General features: G+C 43.8%; 1 pseudogene across 1 annotated transcript in view; it reads left to right on the top strand.

Annotated features, from left to right (window-relative positions):
- Positions 1 to 17,550, top strand: part of LOC146816444 (ATP-binding cassette sub-family C member 10-like) — an 839,384-nt pseudogene that overhangs the window by 137,084 nt on the left and 684,750 nt on the right. Inside the window, exon 6 of the transcript XR_014962842.1 lies at positions 12,571 to 12,650. The product of XR_014962842.1 is annotated as an ATP-binding cassette sub-family C member 10-like (transcript). The remainder of the gene's footprint in view (positions 1 to 12,570; positions 12,651 to 17,550) is intronic.

The raw sequence follows: 17,550 nt of genomic DNA, 5'->3' as shown, positions 1-17,550 counted from the left end.
TGTAAATCTGCCCCTCTGTGTTTCTGTCATGGGTTTCCCCCTTCAAATCTTCCTCCAATATGAGCATCGTGACTACAAGTCCCAGGATTCATTGCAGAGTTAAATGAAATCCCAGGACTGCAACATGGTGTCCTTGATGACACGGGGTCATCTGGTAAATGCTCCTTTATTCTCAGAGTAGACATGTTACTTAAACAACCCAATGTGACCTTTTCCTCAAAAAACGATTGCTTCTTTAATTACTCGTACAATTGTCGGAACAGGAATTGTAATGCGGCAGCGCCGGCTGCATTAAAGGGGCAGGAAGGCGGAGTTCCCGTGAGTCAGCAGGGGTGCGAATCTGTTTGTAATCTGAGGTACAATGTCTGCACTCGGAGGCCTTAATTGCATTTTCTTCCCTACAGTTCTGTCACCTAACCGCATTCCTGTGCTCGGCAGATTACAGCCAATCAGCGCATGCAGATGAAGCCCTTTGTCTCACCCTCGCTGAGGGCAGGGGTTAAAGAAGAGAAGACAGTGGGCGGGGCAGGGGAGATAGCTCCCGAGGGGTGGGTGGGATCCGCAAATGAATCTCAAAGTCATTGTGGCTTCAAAGGCGCCAGGATGGGGGGTGACGCGACCTCGCCTCTCGCAATCAAGGTCAGAATAACACCCTGTAAGTGCAAATGGCGGAGGCTAAGCCCCCTCAGCGGGAGTGTTGGGGGCAGGGGTGAGTGAGACGTCCCGCGGAGGGAGGGCAAATGGACTCTTATGTAAAGCATCAACAATCTCGAGGGTTTTCGAGGCAGCATGCAGATTGATAGCTCGCAGGAAGGGGTGTCAGAGATTACACCCTACCTCAAAGAATTCAACGAGACATTGTACTACAAGGCTCAGTTTGATGTAGCAGAAAAATGTAACCGAACCTTCGGGACATGATTTGATAAATATGGGACCACACATTTGGTCACGTGTGAAGCAAAAGTGGGAGGCCATGTTATACAGTTAGCACATAATAAACAAGGAATACATTTTTTCCGGTGAAAAACAAACCCTTACTGAAATTCTCTATATAAAAAACGCTGGTGTTTCGCTGTCCCCAACACCTAAATGTACACAGCCGGCATTTGTGAGCACTGGCTTTAAATCTCGAACTCGGAAGTGGATTGAGTCATCTGTGGTCACATCCCCCACCCAACCAAGGAATACACAAGTTCGCTCCCCTGCCGCTATATTTAGCTCTGTTGAAAAAAAGCATTCACACTGTACTAAATTGCGAAAATACCGACTATGTGACTATCGAGAACTTGGTTGACAAACTCAACAAGAAGGGCTGTGCGAGAAGGGAGGGGGGAATGCCAGCAACAGAGGAGCCCGCGAAAGTGAAAGTGATCGTGATTACGATCGCTACGGAGGAAAGACACATGGCGCTGCGCGCGTGCACGTTCACGTGCACTGTAGCTTTAGGCCACGGCAGCACTTTGAAAAGCCCACATATAAAATGTCTCTTCGAGCCTTTGGCTCGCGAGACCTAAAAAAGTGGCTTTAATAGTGTTCGCCGAAGCTCGAAAAGCATCGGACAACTGCAAAGTAGATGTAAAAAGGTTTCAGATTTGTAGCCACAAAGTCTGCACTTGACTATCTTGGAAAGAATTGGCCAGAATTTGGATCAGGCAAGCTTTCCCGATTGTGCAATTGAGATATTTCTATTACAGTACTGTTTGTTGATTGTTGGAGAGCCTGACTATACTTGCTTTTAATTCTGGGAGACAGGGTTATAAGCGATATTATATCAACCTTGGGGGCAGGGGTGGCTACCAAGCCACCATAGAATACCTTTTTCCTGGGTGAGTCTGAGAGGTCGGGGTGAGCTGGCTGTGGAGAGTTTTTTAGGAAGTAATCTGTTATTGAATTTTTCTTTTTAATTTCTGAAGTGCTTCTGCTACTCATATGGCTGGCCCTTTTACTATCCGTTTGGGCCCTGGCTGTAGATGCGTATGTAGGTTTTGGTGTTAATGTAGTTGCACTGGCTGTGTCTTTGATAGACTTAATAGCCACCAAGGTCTCCAAGGTCGACTGGCTTGTCTTGTTATAATTGAGATTAGACACTGCACCAGAAAAGGAGGGCGTGCATGATACATCGTGGGTTGTCATTGGCGCTTCAATTGTTTTGGTTGATTTTTGACTTATGCTATGTGACTTGGGTTTTTGGTCCTTCCTTTTTTCCATAGCTTTGGCTCGGCGTTGGTGAAATATTCTGTGGGATAATTTCCATCCTCGGAGGAAGGGGTATGGCCTCCTAGTTGCTTCATGGTTAGGGAACTTAGCTGATCTATGAAGATAGCGGTTTCTCTGGGTGGGCTGTGCCTCGGGAGCAGACATTTAGAATGGTCGTAAGAAAGTTTGACTCAGTTTATCTATGGTGAGACTGCAGAACCGACTGTGGTTATGGCTATAGTACTGGCAATGCTTGAGGTTGAGGATGTAACTTTGATTGCAGTGGCTGTGGCTGACAAGATTTGATTTAGTTCCGCCGCAGTGGCAGTGTAAGTATTTAATTTGGATGCCTCCACTTGCTGGCACAATTCAGTCCGGGCAGCTGACGGGCCACACCACAAAAAACAAAAACAAAAAAAAAAGAAACACAGAAACTGAGTTCACCCTGTTGTGGTTACTTTTTTTTCCTGATGGTTTTCCAGTAGGTCAGTAGATCTTTCACCCTTCACACTGTTTCACACTGCTTATCCTAATTTAGACCTGATTTGGTCCAGTTTAATCTGCCCGTGGGGCTGCTGTCCTCCCCTCCAGAACGCAGTTTCCCAGTCTTTGTTACGAGCCTGGCGGCCAGCCAGCCAGCCAACCGAGCACAGGCACAAGCGTTCTCTGGTCTATACCTGCACTGTAACTGGGCCATGAACCTAATGCATATGTTGATTCGCTACTCATTAAAGCATGACTATGAAACAATACATGCCGATGTTTGTAATGTTTGTTATAAATGACAATAAAGATATATTTAAAATAAAACACATTATTGAGCCTGGATTGTGCCTTTGGACTCTCAACAGGGTTACTGTTGAACTGAAACCTCAACACAGCGGTTCATAGGAACTTTGTAATTACCATCATCTCAAAACTGGCTGGAGCTGAGAGATATTGACCAGTCTTCAGGTCTTGAAGAATTGTTATCACATTGCAGTTTACCGTACAGCAGCTCAAGATGAATCTTTCCCATATTTACAATACTGCATGAGAGAATGTATCTCCACCATATTTATTATACTACTCATAGACGTTTAGTGGTTGGAGGGTTGGCTGCAGGTTTCTGAATCTTATGGTTTACTCTGGCCTGGAAGTAGGATTCATCTCATTTACAGAAATCTTTGTGCATTAAATAAAGCATGTTGAAGCCAATTCTAGTGGAGATGGGTAAATAATGAAACTCTTTAGGGAAAGGGGTGAATCACTCTACTTTTGTCTTATATCAGTGATGATTCTGTCAATATTTTAATTTAGGATCCCTGTTAGGACCTTTTTTGGGGATTGGGAGAATTGCTGCGCTGTTTTTGACCTGCTTGTGGAGGTGCCTTGTTTGTTTAATGACATAATCCATTTGAGGAGGAAAGGAGATGTTCTCTTAATGTTGCTTACATTTTTGGTGTTGTTATCTCTGGTGACTCCAGGACCAAGGGAAGGGAAACGCTGGTTTGCCACCAGTGTAAATTACTTTGGTCTTTGAACCAATCCTAATAGACTTCTCAACCATTCTCGGACCAGGACTGATGGGTTTTAGGCCAGCCCATGGAACAGAGTCATTGCTGGTTTTAGCCTCAAATGAATTGAGGATGCAAGTTGACGGTGGTCCAATGGCAGTTCTTGTCCTCTTGGACTTATCCACCACATTCGACACCGTCAACTACCAAATTCTGCTAGCACTTCTAAAATAGATTGGGATAAGAGTTATGTTGCTTAAATGGTTTGAATCCTACTTATCAGAAAGATGCCAAGCAGTAACTCTCCCGCCTTATGTATCTGAATACACAGAAATCAGGCATGGAGCCCCATCTTCTTCAATGTCTACATAAGACCATTGCTGACAGTGATTAAGTCAGTTGTGATATCGTTTATTAATTATGCAGACAATACTCAACTAATAACATCATTAGACAAGTCGGACGGACATAAATCAAACAAAAAAATTTCACACATGTCTGAAAGAGATGGCCCAGTTACTTGACCAGAAAATGTTAAAATTCAATGGATACAAGACAGAATTTCTATGCTGCTCACCAGGGGATTTACAACAACAACGCCCAACCAACTTTTGCCAGTGGCCAATAAAGTCAGCTCTTGAATCTGCGCACTCTGTACGAAATCTTGGAGTTCAATTTAAGGATAATCTCTCAATGTAGATTCAAGTCAATAAACAGTAGCAGAATGCTATGGACTCGTAAGAACTTTGAAGAAAATTGTTCCTATGCTTCCACAGCCCTTTAGGAGACTTGTGGTACTGGCCACTATACTGAGAAGACTGGACTACTGCAACTCCTTACTTATAGGCTGTCCAGACTGTCTGCTCATGCGGCTTCAAATGATCCAGGTGATTGCTGCCAAGCTGGTGCTAAACAAAGGGAGAAGGTATTCTGCAACTGAAACACTGCAGGAACTCCACTGGCTCCCAGTAAAGGAATGGTGCACTTTCAAGGACCTCTACATACTGCACAAGGCATTAAATGGCAGGATACCTAAGACTGTACAACAAAAGGTTAAACGCTACAGGCCAGCATGAAGGCTGAGATCATCCTGCGCCTGCCTGGTATCTGTATTTTCTTTTAAAAAGACACAACTGGGAGGCAAAGCGTTCCAGGTCCGAGCTGCTCGACTAAGGAACATTCTGCCACTCTATCTAAGAACCGATGCAAACCTGTTAAGTTTCAGAAAAAGAAGGTATGGCTAAAGACATAGCTTTTGCCTCAGCAAAAGACAGCTGTGGTTAAATAGCCATAGATGTAACCTTTTAACAGTAGTTTTCTATACTGATAAAAGTAATCAGTGCCAAGATGCTCTCTGGGTGATAGTTGCGCTTTACAGATAATTAATAATAATAATAATAATCATTAACAACTGCTACATTTTCTTTCATTCATGTTCAGGTTTGTTTCAGGTATGCTGAGATACTTCAAACTTTGTTTGACCTTGACTTGTCACGGTTTACCATCTGTGCATTGTGACCAGCAAAGTGTCTTAGTGAGTTTCACTTGTTATTGACAAGCGGTAATCTGAAAGTCACAAGTCTTCATCACTGCAAACCTAGCTCAGCCTTCCATCCTCCTGAAGTACAATAAGCTGCGTAGGATTGAATTGGGTGTTATTTGCTGTGCTTATAAACTGCAGAAGTATTTTACAGAGCACTGTATGAAATACAAGATGTTACTTACAAATCTGTGACCTTGTAATATCCGTCTGTTAGTGAGTTTAGAAAAAGGGCATTTATGAGCAGTAAATGAAGTGGGACTTTTGACTCAGTTAAACTTAAGTTTTGATCTTACGTTTAACAGAGACCAAAAGAGACCAAAACTGAGACAAAAGTCTAACTTTACTACTCGCAAATGCCCTTTGTGAATACGAAAAGTTGTAAAATTAGACTTTCGTCTCAGCTTATCTTTGTGAATCGGGCCCTAAGCGTTTAATTGTCATTGTGTGATCCATCTGTTGAGCCTCTTGTTGTAGACATCTGTGTCCATTTGTCCTTATTCGTAGCATTCTGAAAGGAATGATTCTGTCCAAGGGATTGCAAGATCCCTTAAGCTGTTTAAATTTCACAAAGAGAGTTGTGTGATTCATTGTATCAAATGCTGCACTGGGATCTAGCAGGATAGAAATGTCCCAAGGTAGATATCTTGGATGTGGGTTCTGTGTTAAAGGCAGAAATCTTATTGCTCGGTTGTCTTCGAAATATTGATAAAATTGCTCTGTGAGGATTTTTCCAGGACTTTTGGCAGAGCTTGTCAGTATGATGTTGTCTTGTATTTAGAAAGTTTCATGGGATGTTCTTTTTGCCTTTTGGGCAGGGAGTGATCCTATTTATTTTGTAACATTCTTCAATGCAATCTAGGGCAAGGCAGCAATTGATGATAACCTGAACATTTAATAAACCTCATGAGTTTGAGAAGTGCTCATTGGCCTCAGTCATCAGGTGGAGCAGCGCATTTAGGGGCTCTACACATTTTCACTGGTTACTTCTATGACAAAAGTTGTAACTGGGGGAGCGAGGGGGAGCTTTACAGCTCATTTTCCGATACTGTCATTTTGTTTTCTGTGACCAGTTATGATGGAATCTAGTTTATGATGTTCTGTATTTTGTTAAGAAAATAGCAATGGATGCTATCGTTTGAATACTTTATTCGCTAGCAAGGTATCATAAAAGTGAATACAATACATCATAAATAGAACCATAAAATTAATAAAAACATATACAAATATACGTAAATTTCTTTAAAAAAACATGCACAATAAATAAAAACCCAGAGGGCTTGGGTAAATACAGCTAACCAGGAGCACAGCAGGGGGTGGGACATCAAATGTGAAAAGAATATTTCATATAGTGGTACCATTACACTACAGCCTAGTACTACTTGGTTCGACAAGCTTAGATCGTATTTGCCATGCTTTTCCAAGATATTTAGCCACCCCACAAATTACCAATGTAGATGTGGTATCCGTTGTTAGGATACGGAGGGCCACTGACGACTGCCTGGTTCCCAGCTCTCTACAAACTGGACTCAACCAACGTTTTCTGGGCACCCTATATGCTTTACAGGCGAACAGGAAGTGACCCAAAGATTCAGTGGGATTAGAACATCCCGGGCAGGTTGTATGGTGGGGTTTATAATTTTTCCAGCTGATTGTGAAAGCGTTAAGGGGTAAAGTACCTAGCCTCATTTTAAAAAACAAAGCTCTATCCCTAGGTGAGGAAATAAAGTCGAGAAAAGGTTCCCACTTTGGTTTTAACTTACACGTCAAGAATATGTCAGTTAGGGAGCCCAGCTTAGGGTTTTTCAAGACCACTGCTTCTATATTTGCCCAGTATAGTTTCTTAATGATGTTTTTTTGCGGGGGCTGCTGTGAGAGCCATTCTTCTTTGAGCCCTAAATTAAATACCAGGTCCCTTAGATTTTTCAACCATGAGATCACTCCACAACCATTTAGAGCAATGAGTTCGTCAAGGACCGCGGCGTAATTACTGAGTTCCGGGGTCCTTCTGAGACGAACCCAAAATAATAGGGGACGAAGCCCAAGGATGTCTTTAATGGAGTGGCGTCCTAAATCATAAAATAATGGTTTCAGAGGAGTGGAGACTGGAAGGCCCACAAGCTCTCTCAAGAATTTGTGTTCTGCTGTGGCTAACATAGCAGCTCTTTCAAAACCCCATAATTCAGAGCCGTAAGTAGCGGCAGACAGTGCCTTGCCCTCATATACTAGAAGCGCCGGGCTAATGGGTTTAGATGAGGATAGGCGGTGATCTCTAAGTATTGCTCCTGTTACTCTCTTAAAATTTAAAGACATCTTGACAATGTGGGAGTCCCATTTCATTTTGGAATTAATCCTAACCCCTAAGTAGTCAAAGGCATCTACTTTCTCGAGCGGGGTGCCATTTGATGTGATATTAATTTTCTTATGTTTTTTGTTTCCAGTTAGTACCATGAATTTGGTCTTAGTGGTGTTAACAGTGAGGCCACGATTATCACAAAAGGCGCTAAACCTGTCGAGCAGTTTCTGGAGACCCATAGGTGTTTTGGACATGAGGAGCGTGTCATCTGCAAAGAGGAGGGTAGGTGTTTTTTCCACCGCCAGGGAAGGGGCATCCGCTGGGTCCTCCCTCAAATGGTCTGCCACCCCATTAATAAAGAGGGAGAACAAAGTCGGAGCCATCACACATCCCTGACGGACCCCCCTTTGGACAGGAATTCGATCAGTCAATTGACCTTCTGATCCCCATCTAATTCTTGCGTATGTACCATCATGCAATCTTTTAATGAGCTCCAGAAGATATCGTGGTAACCCCATTTCATGTAATACCTGCCACAATTTAGCCCGAGGGACGAGGTCGAAAGCGGTTTTGAGGTCAATAAAGGCCAAGTATAAAGATCCCCCACCAATCAGAACGGTCTTCCAATAGGTGGCTACGAATCTGAACACTTGGTCCATAGTGCCTACTTTCTTCCTGAAACCAGCTTGTAAATGGGTTAGGATGTTTCCCTCTTCCAGCCAAGACCCCAAACGTGAGTTAAGAACCCTGCCAACCACCTTTTGGGTGACATCAATTAGACTTAACGGCCTATAGTTGGCAGGGTCCTCTCTCGCCCCCTTCTTGTAGATTGTGACCACCTCGGCACCCTTCCAGGAGTCTGGGACTGTGTGACCACATAACAAAAGATTCATCATATTAAAAATAAGTTTTGCCCATACTGAAGGGTTATGGAGGATCAGATCTCCTGGAAGGCCATCTGGGCCTGCTGCCTTCCCAGGTGCTATGCTTTTGATGGCGGTCTGGACCTCCGTAAGGGTAAAGAGAACTGTTGGGTCAGGCTGTAGCAAGATAAGGTTATGGTCAGAATTAGCAATTGCAAGGTGGTCGGGTTCTACCTCATTACAATACAGTTTTGAGAAATGTGCAGACCACTGTTGCTTGGTTATGTGGTTGGGTAGTGGATCAGAGTCTCTTCTGGTTAATTGAGTTATTAAAGTCCAGAAGATACTAGAATCTTTTAAAAAGGCTGCCTTCTTTAGCGCTTGCCAATGATCCTCCTCCCAAGTCCGCTTAGCCTCTTCTATAGATTTTTTGTAGGCTTGTCTAGCCAACCTAACTGCTACAGGATCTCTTTTACAAAGGGCAAGTGAGATCGCCTTCCTTCGGGTACTGCATTCAGTGGTGTACCATGGATTGCCTCTCTTGCCTGAGAAGTTTACACCAGCCTTTGATCCTTTTATTTTAAAATGGGAGCCTATATCCTCAATAAAGGTTTTATAGGTATTGTTAAGGTCTGCACAATGTGTCTCTGCCATCGTAGCGTTAAGGAGAGCAAATTCTGCAGCCTGAATAGCCACTTGGGTATTTATGGAAGCTAAGATGTCCTCGTGACAAGATACTTTGTGCCATTTCAACCTTCTATTGCAGTTTGTGGGGATTACTGCTTTTGAGGATAGGTTCGAATGTAAGAAGTCTGGCCTAATGTGCCATTTTAAAACTGCACAGAGGGGATTGTGATCACTATCTGGCATCTGAACTACTTTCATATCAACCACATAGACCCAAGATTTCACGTCGACAATGAAGTAATCAATGCGCGACGGCCCATTTGGTCTATTAAACGTCATAGCCCCATGGGGGTCAGAAGGGGTTCTTCCGTTTAGTGCTCGGAGATTGTATTCCAAGGCGAGACCAGTAATCTGTAGTGCCCTTGTTGACCATCTTTTGATGGGGGTCAGAGTCAAGGGAGGGATACAGTTTTTAGTATCATCCTCATTAGGGCCCAGAAGATCTGCGTCTCTTAGTGGTTCGTATGTACAGTTCAGATCACCACCCAAAATTATGTTGGAAAGTGGAGGAATACCTGACAGGGCATCCTCCAAGGTGGAGATAGTAACAGAGTTTTGGTTAGAGGGGCCTCCCCTAGCATATACATTAAAGAGATCAACTCTGGAGCCATTCCAAGGCCGTTTAAAGGATAAATGGAGAATGTCTGCTGACTTGGTATTATGGACTTTGATATCCAAGTTCATTGTGACCTTAATCCAGATGTGTAGGCCTCCCGAAGGACGGCCCACACTCTGGTGCACAGCCGGTATATAAAAAGTTGTGTAGCCGGAGATATAGAGAGGGCCCAGGCTCCAAGTCTCCTGGAACATGCAAATTTCATATTGGTTAACAAAGTCAAGCCAGTCCGTATTAGCCAAGTGCTTCTTAAGGCCTGCGATATTCCATGAGAGTATTTGGATGGTACCAGAATTGCTCCCTCCACTAACTAATTCAGCATTTGACAAAGTTAAAACACAGTGATCTCTGGCTGGTTGTAAATCAGGTAAGCCACAGGAGGGGTGCTGAGAGTGTTCTTCTGGGATGAGTCAATCCACATCCTCTAGTCCTCTAAGTGAGGAAAAACGGTTAAAAGTTGGTAAATTAAACATAAGAGGGCCTATCTGTGACCAAGAATGAGTGTTGGCATGTGTTGGGTTCCTAATTAAACTTTGTGGGTAAAAGTAAGTTAAATCAAAGGTACTGATGGCGCTCTGGTATTGGTGTTGGAAATAGTTGACTATATATTTAGTTGCTCTGTGGTCTCTAAAGTTAACAACGATTACATCGCCTTCGATATCCTTAGGCCGTGGACCCACCCAACCAAGCCTACGAACATTCAATAGTTCACCATTTATGTTGTAGGGTAAAGGTCTATTCTTGCCCAACCAGTGCAAGACCTTGTTTTTAAGGTCAGAGTAACCCTCTTTCTTTCCCACCTCTAGAGCAGGGACACCTGTCATCAGAACTACATAGGGAGCTGCCTCGGGTGGTAAGTGTATATGATCAAGACTCACACCATGCTTTTTGTTCGAAGAGGTACCAGAAAGTACATTTTTTGCAGGCGGGTGGGAGTTATTATAAAAGGGAGGAGCATCAATTAGCTTTCGGTTGGGGATCAAGTTGGTTACCTTTGGTGAAGTTGGTATAATGTTAGCTTTAAGATGCTCTGAGCTGCTATTCCTAACATCGAGCGCTGGAAGTGAATTAGGGGGAGGAGTACTACTTGATGGGACCGGAACCTCGGGCGATGTATCTTTTGACTGGACGCCATTTTTCAATATCAACTGCTCAATTATCCCAAGTTGATTCGACACCCCCTTCATCCTTTCTATTAATGGGAGGAGAAGTGATTTTACTAATGTCTCGAGTCGGCACATAATATTATTGTGTGCAGAGTCAGAATTAAGAGGGTCCGGGTCTGATGTTTGGTCAACTAGTTGTTCAGCAGCTGGCGGAGAAGAGTTTGCAGTGTTTTCCACCAATTTATGTTTAACAATGCCCAGTCGGTTCGTTATGGTGTGTTTTTTCCCTCCCTTCTTCCTTTTCTTTGAAGGGGGCGGACCTGTGATATAACTTTTCCTTCCCATCCTTTGCGTGCTGGCATCAATAGAAATGGGCACAGACCCAGGAACTTGTAGGATCGGTGAGGTGGAGTCCTTAGAATGATTATTAGCAGGATTGGAAGCAGGCAGTGTTAGATGTATGTGAGAATGTGGCACTGTCTTGTTTACATGGACCGACGAGGGCGGAGGGCTGGCAATCTGGCTGTTATTTAGACAGGGAGTAGGTAGAGCCAGCACCGGTGAGACAGCTAGCTGAATGGGGCCGAGTGAGGATCTTTTAGACAGTAAATGCTCGGCCGACAAACGTCGTTCAACTATGGCAATTTCCTTTTCCAGAACAGAAGCAGCTCTTGTGATGAAACTGTCCAGCGTGCCTCTGACTGATCCTCCCAGCATAGATGGTTTGCGCAAGGGGGTTTCTTTTGACATAATTAGCTATGTAAATGGCAACACCCGACAATAGGGACCCACAGAATCACACAAGCAGCTATTGGTCAAGATTAACCGCTTTACTCGAACACGAACAGTACCTTAGATGTAGGGTGATGTAGTTAGGGAGTGGGCCCAGCCCTGCCTCGATCTGCCCCGGACGGCCTGCCCTCTGCCCGGGCTCAGCCCAGCGCCGCCCGCGCGCGTCCCGCGAGGCGGAGACCCAGCAGCTGTTTATAGCGCCTCCGGGCGCGAAAGTACACAGGCGGCTTCCACTTCCGCCGCAGAGGTTGCTGGGAGGTGTAGTTTCCTCTCTGTGCAGCAGCCGCGGTGGGATGGCGGGAGCGGCAGCCAGAGGGAGACGATCCGCAGGGACAGCAATCCTTCCCCACACAGGCAGGTGAGGTCACGGCCAAAACACACAATGTAGAATGAAGGCACCCGCTCTGCCAGAGACCCAGCAGCTGTTTATAGCGCCTCCGGGCGCAAAAGTACACAGGCGGCTTCCACTTCCGCCGCAGAGGTTGCTGGTGTAGTTTCCTCTCTGTGCAGCGGCCGCGGTGGGATGGCGGGAGCGGCAGCCAGAGGGAGACGATCCGCAGGGACAGCAATCCTTCCCCACACAGGCAGGTGAGGTCACGGCCAAAACACACAATGTAGAATGAAGGCACACAAAATACTTGTGAAGGGTTGATAGAAAGAGGAAATGTATTTTTCTGTGACTTTAAAATGTGTAAGAGTGATTTTGTTTGGTTACTACGTTCTACAGTTTTATATATGTGTAATCCAGCAAAATAGCGTGTTAGCATCAAATGTGACAGTAAAAGTCTAATGTGGATATATGGCACCAGGAACTCCATTGCACAAATATTGCGGATACCTCTTTTGGTAATTAATGACCTCAACACACTTTGGACAAGTGATTCAGATGAAGGGAGGTTCTCTTTCATGCCCTGTACTTATCAATATTTCTGACTCACTTAGTGATCACTTTTTCCTGTTCATTTTTCTCCCCTTTAGGGTTCACTAGTTGGGGTTGTTGGAAAAGTCGGCTGTGGGAAAAGCTCTCTGCTTGCAGCAATCACTGGGGAACTGAACAGGTACCAATTTTAAATTAGTCAGTCAGTTATTTTTTAATGTGCAGCTCACATCCTTTCAAGGGCTATACTGATGGTGTTTACCATGGAACAAATAGTCCACATCATGATCTTCAGGTGCCTCAGCATTAGTAGTGCTCTTCCTTTATGTTCAATGTGATCTTACCTATTTGGCCTACAAATCACAGTATCATGCAAATACACCACTGCATAGTCTTAATGGCCTTGTGGCAGTACTTCCGTGAAACCTGTCAAAAGTTGCTAGACCTTCTTAAAAGTAGCTTCAATTGTTTAAATATTTATTTTATTTGAAAGGGCTATATTGCACCAGTCTGTTTTCTATCATATGGATTTCCTAATACTCATAGTGAGATCTAAGGTACTTTTCCCAACCTCCCAATTGAGTCATCAGCTAATGACATGGGACATCCATTAAATAAAGATATTTAAAATACTTCAATGGAATGTATGCAGAATCATTTTAACCAGTTGGTCTGGTTACTTTTACTACCAACCACCAACTACCCACATGCTCTGTATGGATAATCTCAGCATTGCTATATCAGACGCCAAAAGGATGAAGCTCTTTCAGGCAACCAAAGCAGCTGAATTTAATGAATGGTCCAGTAACATCCTTAACCTGTATGTGGTGGGCATTGATTTTGGCTTCTTTTTAGAAGGCTGTCCTAACCCCTGCCCATGTAACCAATGGTTGTAGTTTGTCAGTAAAAGCTGATAATAATGAACACTGAAACTATTAACTTTCCTGACCGGGTCCTAAGGGAAATAATAGATAATAACTTTCACATAGAAAGGTTTGAGGAAGGAATCATCTATAACATACCATGCAATGGCATTGGCACTTCTATCCAGTCAGGTAAAGGTTCAGGCAGATTAGACTTTGCATCGGGTATTTATAGACTTTTCAAAGACACTTAATGGTGCAGTCATTTTATTGCTGTGGAATAAGTTCTTGAATCTCGGTGTTCTTTGCTGCCTAGTTTACTGTCTATCATAGTGACATATAAACACTGTAAGGCCTACTTGTTGTGTCTAAAATATATTTGCTATTCTGATGTGTGGAATGGGTGCATGCTAGTACTACACCTTTTTTAATATTCATATCTGCTTGAGACTTTTAGCTGCAGATTTCTTACCTTTGAATTTATCTGGCTTTTCGGGAGATGTGCAGGCCAACCTCATGGACATACCCTCTGATGGGACTCGTCTATTCGAAGAGAAGGAAGACTTGTACTGGAACGATTCAAGGACTCGCGGGCTATGGCCAAGTCCTTGGGCCTCTCGGTAACACCTCACACCCAGACAGCCTTTTGCCCTTTCCATGACTATGGAAGGGGCTTTCAAGCGTGCCATCCATACCCCAGCCACCGTCGTGTGCAGGTTTCCCATGTTGTGTGAGGACGTGGACATGGTGCATTCAAATCATGTGGGAATTGTAGCCAGAAGTCATCCTCCACCAACATTTCTGCAGCTGTAGCCTCAAAGCCTTCATAGTTTGGTTCTGCAAGACCATGGGTGCCCAGTTGGAGGAAGAATCCAACATCATCTCCTCCACTGGCAGTCCATAATATCAGACAAATGGGTCTTGCAGATCATTCAGAGGGTTTACTCCCTCCCTTTCCAAACTTTCCCTCCCTCTTTACCGCCATATCAATCAATCAAAATATCTTTATTCGGTTCCAAGAACCATAAAAGTTCACAAAAACATATTGCTAAAATGAGATTTCATGTCATGATTACAGAGGCATACATAAAAACAGACAATAAAAAGTAAAAAATATGGGATTGGAGCAAATTTGAAAAGAAACAACGGATACCCCAAACATGCATCTCTAATGTCACCCATACGATTTCATCCATTTAATTAATTTTTGTAAAGGGTAACACTGGTTTTAATTAAGTTACAGTGACTCATAGCGGTTTCTTATAGCCATCGCAACTCTAATAAAATTCGAAACAGCAGTGCAAATAGTTGAAGTAGACAAAGACTGTAAAAATGTAAAACCATCAATATAGGTGCATGGCAGTATTACCCTTAAAATTGGGGTTTAACATTTCCCCCGTGTCTCTTTATACAGAGGACAGAATAAAATAAAGTGCAATGTGCTCTGAACTGATAGGTTATCACACGGACAAAGTGGTAAACTTTGACCCCAACCTGATTATTTAGGGAATGCCACTAGAAAGTGCAATGTGCTTAATCGAAACCTGGTCAGGTAAAATCGTGTTTTAACATTAATGGTAAAACTTAAATAAGATTTCTGTTCACCGGGGAATAAACATAAGGGGCCTGATGCTACCATTTGGGCACAGTGCAGATGTGTCCTGCATAAAATGCCTCTTTTATAACATCTTTCGCATTAGTAACAATACTTGCAGGATTGTCGTAATAGTACCCCAACCCTAACTTTTATAATATGCCCTTCACAAAACAAAGCCAAGGGGTGGAAAGTGCGCTATCTAAGTTGGTACGATCTTTGATAACGTCCCTTGAGAACATTAAGTCCTCAGATAACCAAATCTTAGCCCATAAAAGCAGTGGGGCGATATTAATTCGATCTTCAAGATAGGCCAACCGAAGCTCCTGGTGACAGAAGGCTGTGGGGGCACTATTTGGGGCCAACAACAAATACTTAATAAATGTATTTTCCTGAACCTGCAGGTGCCTGGTTTTATGATAGCCCCAAACCCCCGCCCCATAGGATGCCAAAGACATTTGACTTTGTAAAGGCTAACAAGATCTGTCACTGGTTTATGGCCTAGCTTACGGGCCAAGCAAAATAACCCCTCCACAACGCGACTCGTATGTTGTACCCTAACTGTAACGAGGTGGTCCCAATTCAGGGTATTGTTAAAAATGTTCCCTAGGTATGTAAAACCTTTCACCTTATCAATTGTCTTACCCCCAACCTCAAATTTCATGGTTTTCGTAACTTTGGGGCCACACATCATGACATAACATTTAATAAAATGTACTTTTAGGTACAACGCTGCCATAAAATCAGTAAAAGCATTCAATGACTTTTGGAGGCTATTGGCTGTCAGAGCCATTAAAACTGTGTCATCCGCATAAGATAACATCGGAATCGTGTTGCCTCCAATTTTTGGGAAATCAAGTTCCTTATCGATTAAAAAAGCCTCGAAACCATTTGTGTAGAATAAAAACAGGAATGGAGCTAAAATGCAGCCCTGCGGAACACCTTATGTAAGAGACAATGGGTCCCATCATCTCCCCCCTAGGACCATATCGTATGGCAACCATTGTAGAGGTATGAAGTCTACGCAGGAGGGATACAAGAGCTTCTTCAAAACCCATTTGCTCCATTTTCTCCCACAATTAGTCCCGATTAACCGTGTCGAAAGCACTGGACATGTCCATGAAGACCAGGTGGATAGAACCCCTCCTGGCCTTCATGTACTTGCCCATGACGAGGGACAAATGGAGGCAGTTTTCTGTGGTATCCATCCCCCTTTTAAAACCATATTGCAATCTAGACACAATCCCTTTAAAGTTCGCCCATGTTTCGAGACACGCAAGGATAACCATCCCCAATACCTTTACAGTGGCGTCGATTAGTGAGCTCGGCCTATAACAGGCATGGTCACTTCGGTTACCCTTCTTAAATACTAGAACCACAATTGCCTCTTTCCAGAATAATGGGATGGGGCCAATCACTACGGCTTTAAAAACATTAGTGAGCAAGGCTGTCAACAATTTGGGGTTTCTTTTAAACAAATTCAAAGGGACCCCATCAGGGCCAGAGGCTTTAATGCTAATTGCCCTCGCTAAGTTATGTTATGATATGTTATTGGTGATTTGTAACGCACACGGCTACTCAGAAGAGTGTCCTGGCGCGAACCAGCCATTGAGAACAGTGAAAACAGAAGGAAAACAGGCATTAATTGAATAGGAAAGTTTTAAGTTTTTTCCTGAACTGAGAGGGGTTTTGGAGGCTACGGAGCTCCAGGGGGAGAGAGTTCCACAACTTAGCTGCCAAATAAGACAATGAGCTGCCCCCCCTTTTTTTCAAACAGATTATGGGTACGGAGGCCAGGCACGTGTTTGAGGAACGCAAGTGTCTGCCCGGGACATAAAACGAAAAACGTTTCCTCAGATACATCGGGCCGTATTCATATAGTGCTACAAGGGCCGTAACTAAAGCCTTGAACAAGACCCTAGCATTTAACGGCAGCCAGTGCAAATTACAGAGATGTTGCCTCATGCTAGTGTGTTTGGGTAAGTGCAGCAGGAACTGCGCAGCGGCGTTCTGCACCACCTGCAACTTATCCATAAGGTAGCCAGGGAGACCTACATACAATGCATTGGCATAATCAAGGTGGGAGGTAGCTAAGGCCCTTATTACTGTTTCTCTTGCAGAAAGAGGCAACAGGGGCAGAAATTTTCTGAGCATCTTCAAAATGCCGAAACATGTACCTGTCAATTTGCTAATCCGATTGACAAAGCTAAGATTTTCGTCGAACCAGATCTCCAGGTTCTTCACAGGAAGACCCGAAGGGGATGGTCGCGGAGCATCAGTGGGCCAGCAGTCGTGAAAAAATAGCAAAGGGAATTCCCCAAAAAACAGTATCTCTGTTTTATCTTCATTGCATTTCAGCTGGGCCGAAGTGAACCATTTGAACACCGCAGACAGACAGGTTCTAACGTGGTCCGTAATGGACTCGTGCTTTTTCCAGGTGAATAAAAGCTGGGTATCATCAGCATATGCTACTACTTTAGCGCCAAAGTCCTCGGCTAGCTGGATTAGAGGGGTCATATATAGATTAAATAACAGAGGACTCAATATGGATCCCTGAGGGACCCCTGTTTGCACAGCTTGGATGGTAGATGCGAAAGGGGGGATCCACACTTGCTGGGTTCTAC

Source organism: Triturus cristatus, chromosome 6 (assembly GCF_964204655.1).
Source record: "Triturus cristatus chromosome 6, aTriCri1.1, whole genome shotgun sequence".
Classification (NCBI taxonomy): Eukaryota; Metazoa; Chordata; class Amphibia; order Caudata; family Salamandridae; genus Triturus; species Triturus cristatus.
The sequence above is the reverse complement of the archived record's forward strand: the minus strand, read 5'-3'. Positions and strand labels throughout refer to the sequence as shown.